This window comes from Cephus cinctus, unplaced genomic scaffold, assembly GCF_000341935.2.
Source record: "Cephus cinctus unplaced genomic scaffold, Ccin1 Ccin1_scaffold1343, whole genome shotgun sequence".
Lineage (NCBI taxonomy): Eukaryota > Metazoa > Arthropoda > Insecta > Hymenoptera > Cephidae > Cephus > Cephus cinctus.
Window position 1 is genome coordinate 545,737 of NW_014333756.1, and position 14,338 is coordinate 560,074.

Consider the following 14,338-nt stretch of genomic DNA (forward strand, 5'->3'; position numbering starts at 1 on the left):
GCAGTCTGTCTCGGGGCACCGACCGAGGTGTCACGGTCTGGCTCGTGCTCCCGTGCTATCTGTTGATAGTTTTTCTTGCCGTGTTTCGCTACGGTATAGCAAGTTCTCGGTTCGTACAGTTCTCGCGTTGTTCTCGCGACATCCAGGCAATTCTATGAATTCCTGTGAGTGTTCCGGAGGTGTAGTGCTGTGCCTTAGTGCAGTGCTCCCCAGAGTGTCCTTTGGATGCAGTTCTCGGCCTCCACGGATTAGCTGCACCAGCTCCGGTGAGTCTCCCAATTTATTAATTGGTCAAGGGATCTCGATAGATAGTTAAGATTCGTTCTGATACGTTCTCGGTTCGTCGCTCTCTGTCTCTCTCACTATTTGCCGGACTCTTACTGCGACCCTCTCTACCTCAAACCTAGCAGCCTGAGCGGCCGTGCATTTCCGTAACCGTCCGCTCCCGTTCGTGTATCCAGTCGCGTTTGCTGATTTTACGCGTCCCCAAAGATCAGCACCTACGGTTGCGTTTCTCGATTTTACACGTCCACAAAAATCGACAGGATCCGTTAAGCTATCGCCTCGTCCGATAGGTTCCGTCAGAGCTCTCGTTCTTGGTGGAGTTGGGCCTGTTCCACCCCAACTCACAGTTCATACCGGCTCGTCAGTTCCCGGTGAAAAAAGAATTGGCTGGCGGCCGCCTGGCTTGCGGATGCACGAACGACGGGTGGACGGCCGAAGGTAACGAAGGTTGGTTCTCGAAGATAGTTCGTTCTCGTATGTTTTGCTATCGGTGTCGGGTCAAGTAAAAGAATTACGTTACAATATATACACACATATGTTACATATGGAAATTACATATAGACCGTACCTCTTACAAGACGCTAACGGTATTCTAAAAAGAAGATAAAAATGGATGCAGGCTGGTTATGATATTATGAGACACAGGATATACGGTACACGGAAAGTCTGTCTAGATCTTTGTAATATTCAGGCAAATATATTTACGCGTACCAAAACTCGTTTTCGTGGCTGGAATACCTTGAGAAATGTGTATGTACATATATATACACACAGTATACGCAAAAGGGTGAGTCAGACGGGATGTCACTGTGAAATGAGTCTTTACTATTTTATAGGGAGCTTTGTACCAAGGATATGCGGTTGGCAGCTGTAAATGCAGTTTATATGCAAAGGGAAAGGTATACGAAGGGAAAAACACGTGACCTGATGTATTCTATTTTCTGGTGTGACGGCGTACCATCTTCTTGCGAAACAAGAGGAAGTTGCGTGAGAAAGCATTGATGTGTGCTTGACGACAAAATGGTAACGAGAGTGTCGACTTCAACGAGGAAGAGGGTGCATACGTAATACCTGCCGGCGAAAAAAAGTAGCGAATCCTTACGCATAGAAGTGTGAGCGGAGAGGTGTGAAAATTTTTGTAATATTAAGAAAAAAAACACGATGTAACGGAAATGAATAATCGATACGAATATTGCACCGGATATAATTTCTATGTAATCTTTTAACCTCCCCCCCCCATCCATGTAATCTTGTTATCAGCTCTTGGCAATATCTTGCCTCAACGCGTATCAGTCATCCGACCACCCTACTGTCTATAGCTATTCCTTACACGATATACCAAGTGGCTCTTTCTAATAATGACTTTGCGTCATTCGCAACTTACTTCACGACGTGTACACAGGGTTCGTTTCTAGGCATACAGGGTTATTCAAATCTGGACCCACCCGAAGTTGGCCTCGTGTATTTGACTTCTGTGGGATATATAGACTTCGGTAAAATCTCTTCGCCGAACAACCCTGCAGAATTTGACGTTTAAGAGACACGTGACTTTATGACAGGACACAATATTATTGTTTACATGAAAATCGTAATCGAGCACATTGTTCGTTTGACTGTCGTATATCAACAAGGAAAAGTTAATGACGTGGACGGAGGGGTTCGTGAAGCGTAATGAGGTAGGGGAGACGGGAGCGGGGAGGGGGTGGGGAGCGGAGGGGTGGCTCGCAAAGCCAGAAGAATGTCTTCAGGGAGGAAACGAAAGAAGCCGAGAAAATTGATCAAGGAACTCGAATGTCATTAGTCACGTTTTCAATGGTTCGACGGGTCAAAGAATTTATTTGAAAAATGTATATAAGTAACCCGCGGGATGCAGTTAGCGGCAGTGACGTCGATAGCGACTGTGCGCCAGTGGCGGCGCTTATTCTTCCACTTTCTGGGACGCGTCGTTCCTATCGACGTCGACGTCGAGCTCGTTTCGGCGCCTCGTCGGGGAAGGGTTGGGAGTTGAAAAATAAAAGTGAGCCTCTCACCGCGGACTTTCTTGCAAATCCGAGGCTAGTGGGACGTTGAATAAAATAGAGCGGAACCCGGTAAAACAGGAAACGGGCTTCTTCATTGAGAAGTAACGTGGAATGTTTGTGGCCGACGCGATCAATACGGAAACGGTTTATAACTCATATATATGTATGAGTACAGGTCGGTACAAAGTTTAGGCAGACGTTCAACTGGCTGTCGATTTACTACTTGCCATGGGGAATAACTTAGTTTTAATTTCCATTTGTACTTTTCGAATTGTATATACGAGTATATCTGTATCGTGTACGGTAGGTAATTCAGAAAAAATGTGTCGATGCTGCGAGGGAAGAAAGAAAAAGTTTCGAAACCTTAACAAGAGCCTTTATCAGGATTGAGGTCGTTTTGAGAGTTTGTGTACGGACATATTTTTTTGTACCGGCTATCCCGTAACTTTGCTTCTCAAACTTCATTGGCACGTGTAACGAATGATATTCTTTTGCGAAGTCGTATTCATTAATATACAATTGGAGCATAAATGATAAATCGCTAAGAAGTAACGTCGCGAAGAAGTGAAGTGACAATGGCACAAAGGAAATGAGAATAGGAAATATTTCATTATTGATATATACGTACAATAAGTCGTAACGGTAATAGATATAGATAGCAGGTTGAAAAGCATCGTCGTTCCTATCGCGATATACAAATTCATTCGTTTCCATCTACAAAACGCAATACTCGCCACCCACTCGATATACCTATGGAGTAATTTCCTTCGGAATTCAACGTGAATTCAAATTTGCTATTATGCTGGAGATTTATGGAAGCGAAGATTTGCACGCGAATCGGGTGGATAAGGTGGGAAGAGGGGGGGGGGAGGAAGAATATTTTCTGAATAAATTGTCGAGTTCACGTATGTACCTACTTGTATCCAATGACAAAAGGATTTCAGAAGGATGTTTCGTATTATTCTCATGACACGAGAGTAGTAAATGACACGATGAAAACTGGTTGGGTATTTTGATTTCTGTGAAAAAAAAAAAAAAATTTTCGATGTAAAACTTTATACGAAAATACAAAATTCTTGGGATTATCCAGAAGTCTGTAAATAACTGTACGGGTTCGGTCCATTTGTTTGTCACTACTCCGATATGAATTCTGACAGTTTATTTATACGTAGATGAGATTTTTTCAGGACATCAACAATGCGACGTCTCACGTGTTCACTTAGATCTTTCAAGTATTCAGGGGGAAACTCTATAGGCTTTATAAGTAGAGGATTTAATACCTGATATCAAGTTCTAAGTTGAAACGATACACATGAGAGGTTATAAATATAAGTAAATGTGATCCATTGTACAGGAATATAGCCTATGGAAATTTGTGTAGGACATTCAAATAGAATTTCAATATCCACCCTCTGACATTACTCTTCGTCGTTGGCGCATCAACTATTTTCGCTGGTCTCACACACACTCTTTCCCTCTCACCTTTTTAAATTTTTTTCCACAAAAATCACACACGACGATATCGGACAGAAGGATCGCCATCGCAATATTTCAAATCAATTTTTTGCCCCCTTTTTTTAAATTTTCCAACCCTCCCACCGAAAGAAGTTACGTATTATCGACGTCCGCATTACAAAAAAGTAATCATGCAAATCTACGTAAAATCAGATTTAACATAGGATTGCGTAGTGACATAAAAAAAGTCCGCATTTCGTGAAACACGTAGATCCGTTTCAATCCCATAATAAAATATAACCCCATTAAGGTTCGTTATATTGTCAAAGTATCCAAGAGTAACGTTGAAATTACGATGTCCGTAGTAAAAAAAAAAAAAAAAAAAAAAAAAAAAAGGAAAAACAAATCTACGTAAAATCAGATTTAACATAGGATTGCGTAGTGACATAAAAAAAGTCCGCATTTCGTGAAACACGTAGATCCGTTTCAATCCCATAATAAAATATAACCCCATTAAGGTTCGTTATATTGTCAAAGTATCCAAGAGTAACGTTGAAATTACGATGTCCGTAGTAAAAAAAAAAAAAAAAAAAAAAAAAAAAACCGAATAAATGTTATATACAGATGCAAAGCATTAATAAATGTTTAAGTAAAATAAAATACCGTTAATTAAAGTCGTTCGATAAATATAATTGATAATTAATTTTAATGAGATCGTAGACGTTCAACCGTCTTTATATTAATTAGCAGCTTTACTAAAAGTAAAATTATTATTCGTCCTTAACGTTAATTAATAGTAGTTTTCAACTCGGCCGTTAACCAGCAGAGTATTAATAGGTCTACGTTTCATAATGTCTCTCATGAGATAATTAAACAAGTTAAGGTTACGTAACCGGCTGACGAAGGTTATAACGACGAGGATCGAGGAACGTCCAGAAAATGTAGGAAGAACAAAAGGAAGTTCTTTGGATTGTTATTGGAAAACTTTGCTGGCCGCTTTTAATCTGGGCGTCTCGACGCCTGTTGCGCCAAATCGTGTAAATTTCATTTATGCCACTTCTATTCCTGCTCGCGTGGATAAAGGCAAAAGAAACTTTTTGTATCCTGGCTGGAAAGAATAGGTATTTTTTTTCTCACTAGTATCAGCCGAATGGATAAATTATTGCTGAATCGAAATTTCGTATCTTCGCGTAGATCGGTAGATAATGACGCCCCTGACTTCTGTGCAAGTGGGCGAACGTAATTGAGTGTTTTTAATTAATGAAAACGTTAATTGACAAGTCAACGGACACCGTTACGAAATATTGGATTAATTTTTCGAAATTTTTTAATATTACGTATTTGTATTCTATCGTAAGGATTACAGGGTTTTTTTTTGAGGGGGGGGGGGATTTCTATGGTAGATACTTTACTGCTGAAAGGCGGACAATAAAATGTTTACGCGTGGCCAGTTGTAAACTTGAAAAGTGCCAATTTCGCGCGCTTGGATGACATAAACGAGTCAAAGTACAAATGCACGAGATAGGATAGCTTGTCGATGTAAAAATTTAATTTTCCATGCGTTATTCCCTGAGGGCGACTCTTTGTTGTAGAACGGTATGCACTTTGGTTTCTATCACGTGGAATTCTATTTCCGGTATTTACGTATGAGAATGAAAAATACGAAAGACTGAAAAATTTTAAATTCACGAGATGAAAATTTTTTAAATAGATTTAATCAATAGTAAATATTGACCTTTGATCCAATATATGCATTTTATGATATCTTCAGCAATCTAACGATTGATGGATAGTCCCACCATGTAACAGTGGCGGCTATCCATACCACTGACGTAAGCCCAACATTTATACGATAATTTCGCTCTCTTCAAATTCTACATGGTGGTCGGTCTTGTGAAAATTTTAAAATCTAAAGTTTGAAAATAAGATGTAAAACAGGAGCACATAAGTTGGTCGCTGCAGGAAGATAGATAAAAATAGAAAACAATCGAAAACACGTCTATATTTTTTTTTTTTTTTTTTTGTAAAACTCGAACGTTGGGGACAATAACAAAAAAAAAAGTTAATTTGAGACCGCATGAGTCACGTTGGTATAAAAAAAATGAAAAATAAAAAATTAAGTTAGAAAATGTCATTCGCAGAAAAATATATCGTACCAGGGCGCGCTCTCAATTAGTGGCCAAAATTGTATTTCCAGTCTTCAACTTAAAACGAGGCTAAAGATTCAGACTCGAGTAAACTGCCCCAGGTTAATCCATTTTGCCCTGTAATGACACAAGAGAAAACACAAATGAGGAAACAAAGCTAAAGGAATTTCGTTTTCACAAATCCGTTATCTCTTAACCTTCGTGGCTTGAGATTCGTCGTCAGATTTTTTATCGTGAAATAGGCCGCACCAATTTTTTTACTCGAATCCGGATAAGGGCAAGGGTTGCTTTTCTTTTGCTTGGAATTGGTTAATACTTGCTACGAGTAAAAAGCCTATAGTCGAGAGATCCTCGAATGGATAACTATTTGGAATCCCAATATTATGTCTTATCATTGGACGGGCAAGGGTAGATTGAGCCCAGCAGGGTCTAACGAGGGTGGCTCGCATACCAACAATACAACGGCCAATAATATTACCAAGGGATAACTCAAGGCACGCATAACGAGCTCGATGACGAAGACAAAGAAGTCGAGCGATATATATTATAATAAGGAATAAACAGATTATCTCGGTCGTCGAACTTGGGATAATTTTCAGGCTCGTTATCGGGAGAGATAACGAATATGAAAAAAAAAAAAAGCATGATAATATATGAGGATGAAAAAAGCAATGTGTAATTAGCTCGAGGCAAAATGTTGACATCAGGGAAGGGTTATCGCCCCAGGAGATGCCTGCCTTAACGAGCTGTATCAGAGGGGTAGTTACAGCAACACTAGTTACCTATAGAAATTCTTCTACTATGATAAGTGTTAACAATACGTGATAAAAAGTGAAAATTATCACTGGTCAAAGGTCAACGAGTGTCATAGTAAGCAAAACGCAACTGTAAGTGAGCCACCCCTAAATGGTAAAATAAAATTTAACCAACAGGATTATTGCGAACTTATACTTTTAAGGGTCACGAGACTCTACGTATTTTCTAAACTTTCCAAATTTGTTGTCCACCCCTCTTAATCGTAAAGTAAGATGCACAAGGGTGAGGTATAAATGTTCAAAAAAGTTCTTTTAGGTAGGTAGATTAAGACGTCCGTGAGGCTCGCTTCCCTTTGTTACGTGAACTTTTTTTTTCATCCCTTACATTTTTTCCCGTCGGGTCCAGATCTCGATGGGTCTTTGATGCTTATCTAGTGATTCCTAACGTGTCAGATTCTCTATCCACTTGTGAAAAGGTTCATTCGAACACTTCTTCGAGTCTTAATTAGGGTGCGGATCACCTAAAGGAGCTTCATCGACGGTCTAAGGGATGACGAAATCTAACGATAAAAATTGACCTTGCCCGATCTTACCTCAGTGCCATGGTCCTCCTTCCGAATCCAGGATCTTGGACTAGCCCCATCCATGATTTTCATGAATCATCATTCACTTTTTTTTTTCAAGATGCATAACTGACTGACTAATCGGTATGACGAGAGTCAGAGAGAGGGAGATAGTGTGTGTGTGAGAGAGAGAGAGAGAGAGAGAGAGAGAGAGAGAGAGAAGAGTGCGTTTAAACTCTTCCGCACTGCTTGCTCTCTGACACCCAAGGGTTGTGCGACCGATAGACCGAGGGGCGAAGGTTCATTTTTTATTGCTGGGTGAAACGCTGATTTTCTTGATAACATTAATCATTTTCAAATCTTTTATTTTTGCACTTTTTCTCTTTCTAGCTGCCTGCTTCTCGAGGGAATTATTGTTAATAATTTTTATTATTTTTTAAATTTATTTTCTGTACTATAATACATCTTGAACACTTGTACTAGTAGGCGGACGAGTTATACAGTGTCTGACTACCGTCGACTACTTCATTGAATTCGTGCACAAATATTTTTTTCACTCTACTGACTCCTACATGACGTATCCCATGGTTATGATATTGTTTGTTGAGAGATGGGGGATGATTTATGATAATCAATATAATTGATGATTAATTCACTCTGACAATCTTATTCGTAATCTTTGGTCCATACACCTCTTTACGTAGTCCGATACTAGTGGATAAATTTTGGCAGGTCGTTAACTTTCTTGTCTGAGGGATAACGCGAAAGATTAAGATGATCAATTAAAACAGCATGGAAGGGCTGAACTTTGTAATTTATACTGATTCGGCCTCAAAACATTTTTTTCGTTATGGGAGTGACCTGGAGAATGTAAATGACAGACTTTATGGTCTTTATTTTTTTTTCATTTTCCAGTGATAAAAAACATTGTTTACGGTACCAAAAGCGTTATGTAATTTGAATCAGTCGGTAATTAATCTCCGGTGACGTTTCACAAAATTAAACTGGCGATTTAGCCGCTCTCGATCAAACGTTTACATTCACCAATTGATTGTTACACATTTGTGGATTAACGTAACGCGATGCATGATCGTATAGTAATTTAATATCAGTGACGCGAGCATGATGAGATTATTAACATTTTTTTCAAAGTTCACTTATCTGTGAATAATATTAATAACACGTTCTATTCGATATTTTAAACGAAAATATTATCGCCACCCTTACGGCTGACGTGTTAGGTTAAGGTTCACGTCTTTTTCAAAATTTTCACGTATCTCCAAATCATTAGAACATATTCATCGATCCGCACAGACAGTATCGCGGAGTTGATCGAAAAGAATTTTTCCCGAAAAAAAAAAAATATGTCAAAAAACTAATTTTCCCAAATTCCAACTAACGCAAGCGATTACCATGAAAGGGAAGGCCGCGAGGTTGTTTTCTCTGAGCTTCACGATAAAAAGAAGGAGAAGACCCCAAAGCTATGAAATTTGAAAACAAAATATAAGAAAAAATCTTGTCGAAAGTTCAAGAACGAAAAAGAGTACAAAAAGAACAAATAAAAAAGGCCACTATCCAGCATTCGACAATGTCCGTAAAACGTGATCAAAGTATTAACCAAATCGAGTTCGTCGAATCGTAATACGTGCGGAGAGGTCATAAAGCGAGCTTATGAAAATTTCGGAATACAGTTTCCGTAGCCCATTGATTACATTGATGGAACCTCGTCAATTAGCAGAAGGAAAAAGAAGTTCGAGGGAAACCCAGATCACCGGCCAGCCGGCGCGTCGCGCAGATAGGACGTTGCCACTGCTCGGTGCCAGCTACTTCCTATTCATAATATCCCTTGTAGCTAAGATAGTCCTTTGACTGAGAAGAGCGATGAAGATTGTGCAAAATCTGAAAGATCCCAGCATGAAGCTTAAGGAAGTCCAGTGGTCCAGAACGGAGAAAGAAAAATGCGGAAGCTGAGGTATCAATCTACCTATACGCATATAGGAATCTGTTGAGATGCGGAAGTCTACCGTGGACCCGACGCCGGCACGTTACGTCTACGCTATATGTATACTCTCTCTCTCTCTCTCTCTCTCTCTCTCTCTCTCTCTCTCTCTCTTTAGGCCACAACACAACACGATTGAGTGACGCACACACGACGACGACGAGGACTACGACGACGACGTCGACGCACGACGGATGGGCTTACGTCACTGTAACGGCCGCGTGTCTTTTGGGCTGCCGGTCCGACGTTGACTGCGCCGTCCGCTACGTTCTCGACGCTCCTCGCCGGCTCGACGCTTATCGATTTTTCCGCGCAGCCTCCGCGGCCGGAGCATACCAGAGAGAGGTTCTCTACTCTCCTACCGTATCCTGCCCTAGTCGTCCTACCAACCTTCCATCCTTTCGTCCTTTCTTCCTTGCCCCCCTGTTATCCTTCCTCCATCCGGATTTTCACGTCGACGACACTCAAGAGCAACCGAGTCGCTTCGTCGGCGCCTCTGCCGACGCTTCGTGTTTCCGGTTTCCTTCTTTATTTTCCGACCGTTCTTCTCGTCCTAACCGACTCGATCTGCGGACCTAATTTCTTTGACATCTGCCATACACGGTTTCATTCTTTCCTTGAAAATTGATCGGGTCGAGGTAGTACCGAGACTAACGCATATTTTAAAAGGTTATCAGACAAGGGGGATAAGAGAAAAGGAATTCTGATAAGAGAATTTGATTATGCGAAAGTAACGGAAGATGATGTCATACCTGGGCAATAATGTTAAAGATGCGTAAAGATGCTTCTCGAGCTGTGGGAGAAGAAAAAGTTTCACGAGGTGGTTGACGATATAGGTTTTGTTTTTTTTTTCATCCGTGTGGAAAATTTTAGATTGAGTTATAGAAGAGCTCGGGAGTTGTGGACAGGACTTTACGATCGTGAGGTATAAGTATAGAGGAATAGTAATGAAGGATTTAACGATCGTTGCTATCATGCGATATAATAGCCATCCATATTTTATTATAAAATCTGATAACCCCATATAAAAGAAAAAAAAAGTAGATAGGTATATCCAAGTATTTTATACAAATATTTCAAAGGAGACCTAAGGTTGGAAGGTTATGGGATAAATGCAGTCGCAAATAAAAACGAGAAAGGAATCAACTGAATTGCATCACACTCGTAAAGCGGATAACTTAATTAACATTATTTTCGAGCAAATTAAAATTGACGAAAGTGTGGTACAAATACATAGGGTTGTTCGGTACAAAAGTACCACCTGAAGTTGGTGCTGCTACAGAAATTAAATGAACCGCCTAACTTTAGATGCTTTGTTTGGCTTGAATAACCTCATGGTATATAGAAGGATGTGTATTAAATTATATAGAATTTTCATAAATTATAATTCAAAACATGGTTTCTGTACAAATAATATTAGAGATCAGTCCTGAGTGTATCAAGGTCGGAGCTAAAGGGGAGAAAATGATATATCAGAGATAACGTGTTATCAAATTATCTTAGGGATAGGAATACACTGTATGAAAAAAAAAAAATTTGTTTAATTATTTCATCAACGTTATAATCCGCACCAACAGAACTTCATACAAATATAAGCTTTTCAATAATGTGACGAGGGTCCGTTCAGTGTGACGTAAGCTACTGATAAAAAAAGTAAAATTTGTAAGGGAAAACGAATTAACATCCTTCCAAGGGATCCTGGATCAATGTTAAAGAGCCTATGAAGGATAATCGAATATATATAATATAATATATACATGTATATAGTATATGTATATATATATATATATATATGTATACTACGATGGCTATTAAATAATAATAAAACGCATATATAGATACGCGATTGGAAAATATTCCGAAAAATTTTCCGCAATGAAGGTAAACGCAGGCCGTTTGAAGATTAAATAAAAATGTTCAATATACAAAACCAATTAGTTTTCTCTAATTAAATTAAGTTTGGAAGCGAGTAACAGACACTTTTACATGGAATCTTCAACAGAACTAAACAAGGATATATTGGAATATACATAATTCGCCAAAATTGGATTGCCAAATAAAGTCATCCCCACTACTAACCCCTATCTATACACCAGGAAGCATGGCGAAGCCCAAACACGTATTTCCGATAACTCATCACGCCGATAAGTTTGTTCACCTGCGTGATATAAGTTAAACGAACGAAATCTTCTCTGGGGAAAAGGAAATGATAAAAGCACCAAAGTACCAGCACAGAGAAGAGCAATAGGTCAAGCATAGATGTGCGCTAACGATATAATCTAACGTATCAAAAACAGTACCTGCTATATATAGATACGATGGTTCGGTATGTAGGATGCAAGTTTTTTGCAAAATTTTCAAAAAAACTATAATTTTATATTTTTTAATGATTTTTCTATTAAGACGAAAATACAGAGTTAACCATGCGTGTACGCTCGTATTTACTGCAGCATATATATATTTTTAATCTATATATGTATATATGTATACACACACATCCTATACAGCAGCGTCCATAGGTCATGTGAGGTAATAAAAGAAAAATCAACGAGAAACGTGGAAAAAAAAAACAAAAAATTTATCAAAACGATAGACAGTACACGCGCTCATTTAATTGTGCAATTAAAGAACGAGCGAAAGTTTGCCTTTGTCAATAGCCAACCTTAAAAAAATAAAGGACTCAAAGCTCACGGTGAATGCTGACGAGTGAAGAGAGTGACTGGGTATAATAATAACAATAACAATGCCTGTAGGGAACATGACACTCATTAGGTAACTGGCCACAAAGAGACTCATTAAACCAAGAGAGCGAAACAGAAGAACCCTTGCGCATTTACTCGTTTAAAGAAATTTATTCAATTAATCCCAGGAGATATTTCCTAGTCGCCCAATGTAACGGGAGATTGGCATATACAGCGATAATATACAGCGATAACAGGAACGCACTGTCAAGAATGCAGTCGAAGCAACGTATCAAATGGAAGAGGGTAAAGACGGCGGAATGGCTCGTTGTCTTCTTTCAAAGCTGCTTAAAAATAAACACGAGACCGAAGGTAACGGTGGCCAGTTTACGAGGTCATTTGGTTTGAGTATAAAGAAAAAGAAAAAAGGTCAAGGTGCCTTTGACCTGGCGGAAAGAACTGTAATCGGAAAACGATTAGAGAAATTTGAGTTGAATGGGGCAATTTAAGTTCGAGAAAACGAGGCTCGTTTGAAATTTGTATCACCTGAAGATCAGAGTCGAAAACGGAGTAGGATGCACGTATACGGTATTATACCTATACATAAGGGCACTGCTCGTCCTCGACGACGGCTACTGTAATCGTTAATTTTTATTAGCCGGAAGCGAAGGAAGAAGCTTTCACGACGTGAGGCCACTTGGTCTCGTAAATTCATTACTTCTTGGACAGGTAGAATGGATATTATCGTTTGGATTGTTGACCCAGATGCCCGGACCCAGCAAGGAGGTTGATTTAAACGATTCGTAGGATGTTTCGAGCTACCTAATTTCCTTTGTGCAGGAGTCGATACTTCAGAAATAATTATTAACGAAAGGAGAGCATTCGCTGTTTGCCGTGGGGCCCTTGCGCTTATGTTACGTCATTAATTTTATTTTGTATAAAGGGAATTGCCTGAGGTTCACTTTTTTACCTGTTTTTCATAAAAATATATCGTTGTCCCTTTCTCCTTTGTGGCGAGGGTGCTTGACGTCGGTGGGGATGCATTGCAAAAGAAAACCCTGGCTGTTAATTTTAGGGTGGATGGGGTGCGAGATTATGGGACATTTTTGTGTAAAATATATTTTTTTCCTTTTTTTTTCAGGGGAGTTTTGTTATCTAACGATTATTAGGGAAAGCGAAATTAAATCGAAGCGCGGGATTGAAAGATGAGGTATACTGAAAACTATTAACGCCGTTATCCCGAAATTATAATCCTGTCGAAATAATGGTTATACATTATTTATCTAACGTGCCTTGTCAGTGACACTTTCGCACTCCCATTGGTGATCGATCACAGCAACGATCATCATTATCCTTAAAGGTGTCTCCTCCCGCAGCCATCAACGTAATTTCAACTTCTTAACCTGGGGACTGTCTCTGTACGTGGGTAATAAGAAAACAAATTTCGACGCGATTAAAAAAAATGTCAAAATTTATGTATTTCTTTCCACGTTAATGTAGATTAAAATTTTCGGTATTATTAAAAGTTTTACGCGACAATCGTCGCAATTTTCGTCAACAAACGTATAAGATTTGTTTGTCGAAAAAATTTTTTATTTGCGTACAGACACATAAAAAATTCATGAATCCTATTATACTTTAATGTACCTGTACAAAATCAATCGTGTACGAACCAAGTGTAGAAAGAAAAGTCAGTACAGAAATTATATAGGATATGAATTTCTCTGGTAATGTCATAAGAGGGATCATTATCATTGCGTTCCCATTTATCAAATTCCTCCTCGCGTGACGTTAACCGTCGACCTTGTAAACAGCTTTTCCCTATTACAGTAAATAACTTTCCAAGCGTCTCAAGACCGAACCACAGGATTAGGATTTCCCACCAGTCAATACATCCACGTGGTTTTGACAGCAAATTAGTGACTCGTCATTTCATCCCTATGACATATGTAAGAAGTTATTAAAAAGAAGAATAATTAAAATCAGCCCTTAAAAAAATTTCGACTTCATCTCAAGAATATCCTCGTCTCATTTATCGACATCCAACCCCGTAATATGTCAGTCGCGTTTATTTATTCTAACCGTGAATAAAATTGGCTCTTGGTGTCTAAGCCGAATAGCCATTTTCATTCACGACAGTTTTCCAGACTTGTTTACGAGCTTTCGCACTCGTAAGCTCTTATAAATCTCTTAGCAGTTTTACGAGCACGATTTCGCCTATAAGAATCGCGCGGTGTGAACGGCTGCCTAATGCGAGATCGTTTACCTGACACGTTTATTAAAACATGACGTACCCATCTCTGCTATCATCTGCGATTAGCGAGATCAGTGAAGTATCGAAGCTTCAAAAGTCCCTTGACGTAACATTAAGATGGATACGAGTTCACCCTATTTTTTTATCTCAAAGTTAATTCAACCTTTGAGATACAAAA

At 39.1% G+C, this 14,338-nt stretch overlaps 1 protein-coding gene across 12 annotated transcripts in view; it reads right to left on the bottom strand.

Annotated features, from left to right (window-relative positions):
- The window catches only part of LOC107272983 (serine/arginine repetitive matrix protein 2), a 134,201-nt gene that overhangs the window by 82,273 nt on the left and 37,590 nt on the right, over window positions 1–14,338 (bottom strand). Inside the window, exons 1-2 of one of the 12 annotated variants that reach the window (XM_025090301.1) lie at window positions 8,167–8,376; window positions 7,257–7,975 (exon numbers count right to left, since the gene is read on the bottom strand). The exons of 10 other annotated variants lie outside the window; for them this stretch is intronic. The gene's annotated coding sequence lies outside the window, so the exon portion shown is untranslated. Of the gene's footprint in view, window positions 1–7,256; window positions 8,388–14,338 lie in introns of those variants that run through there. One more of the 12 variants, XM_025090300.1, reaches the window with a different exon arrangement.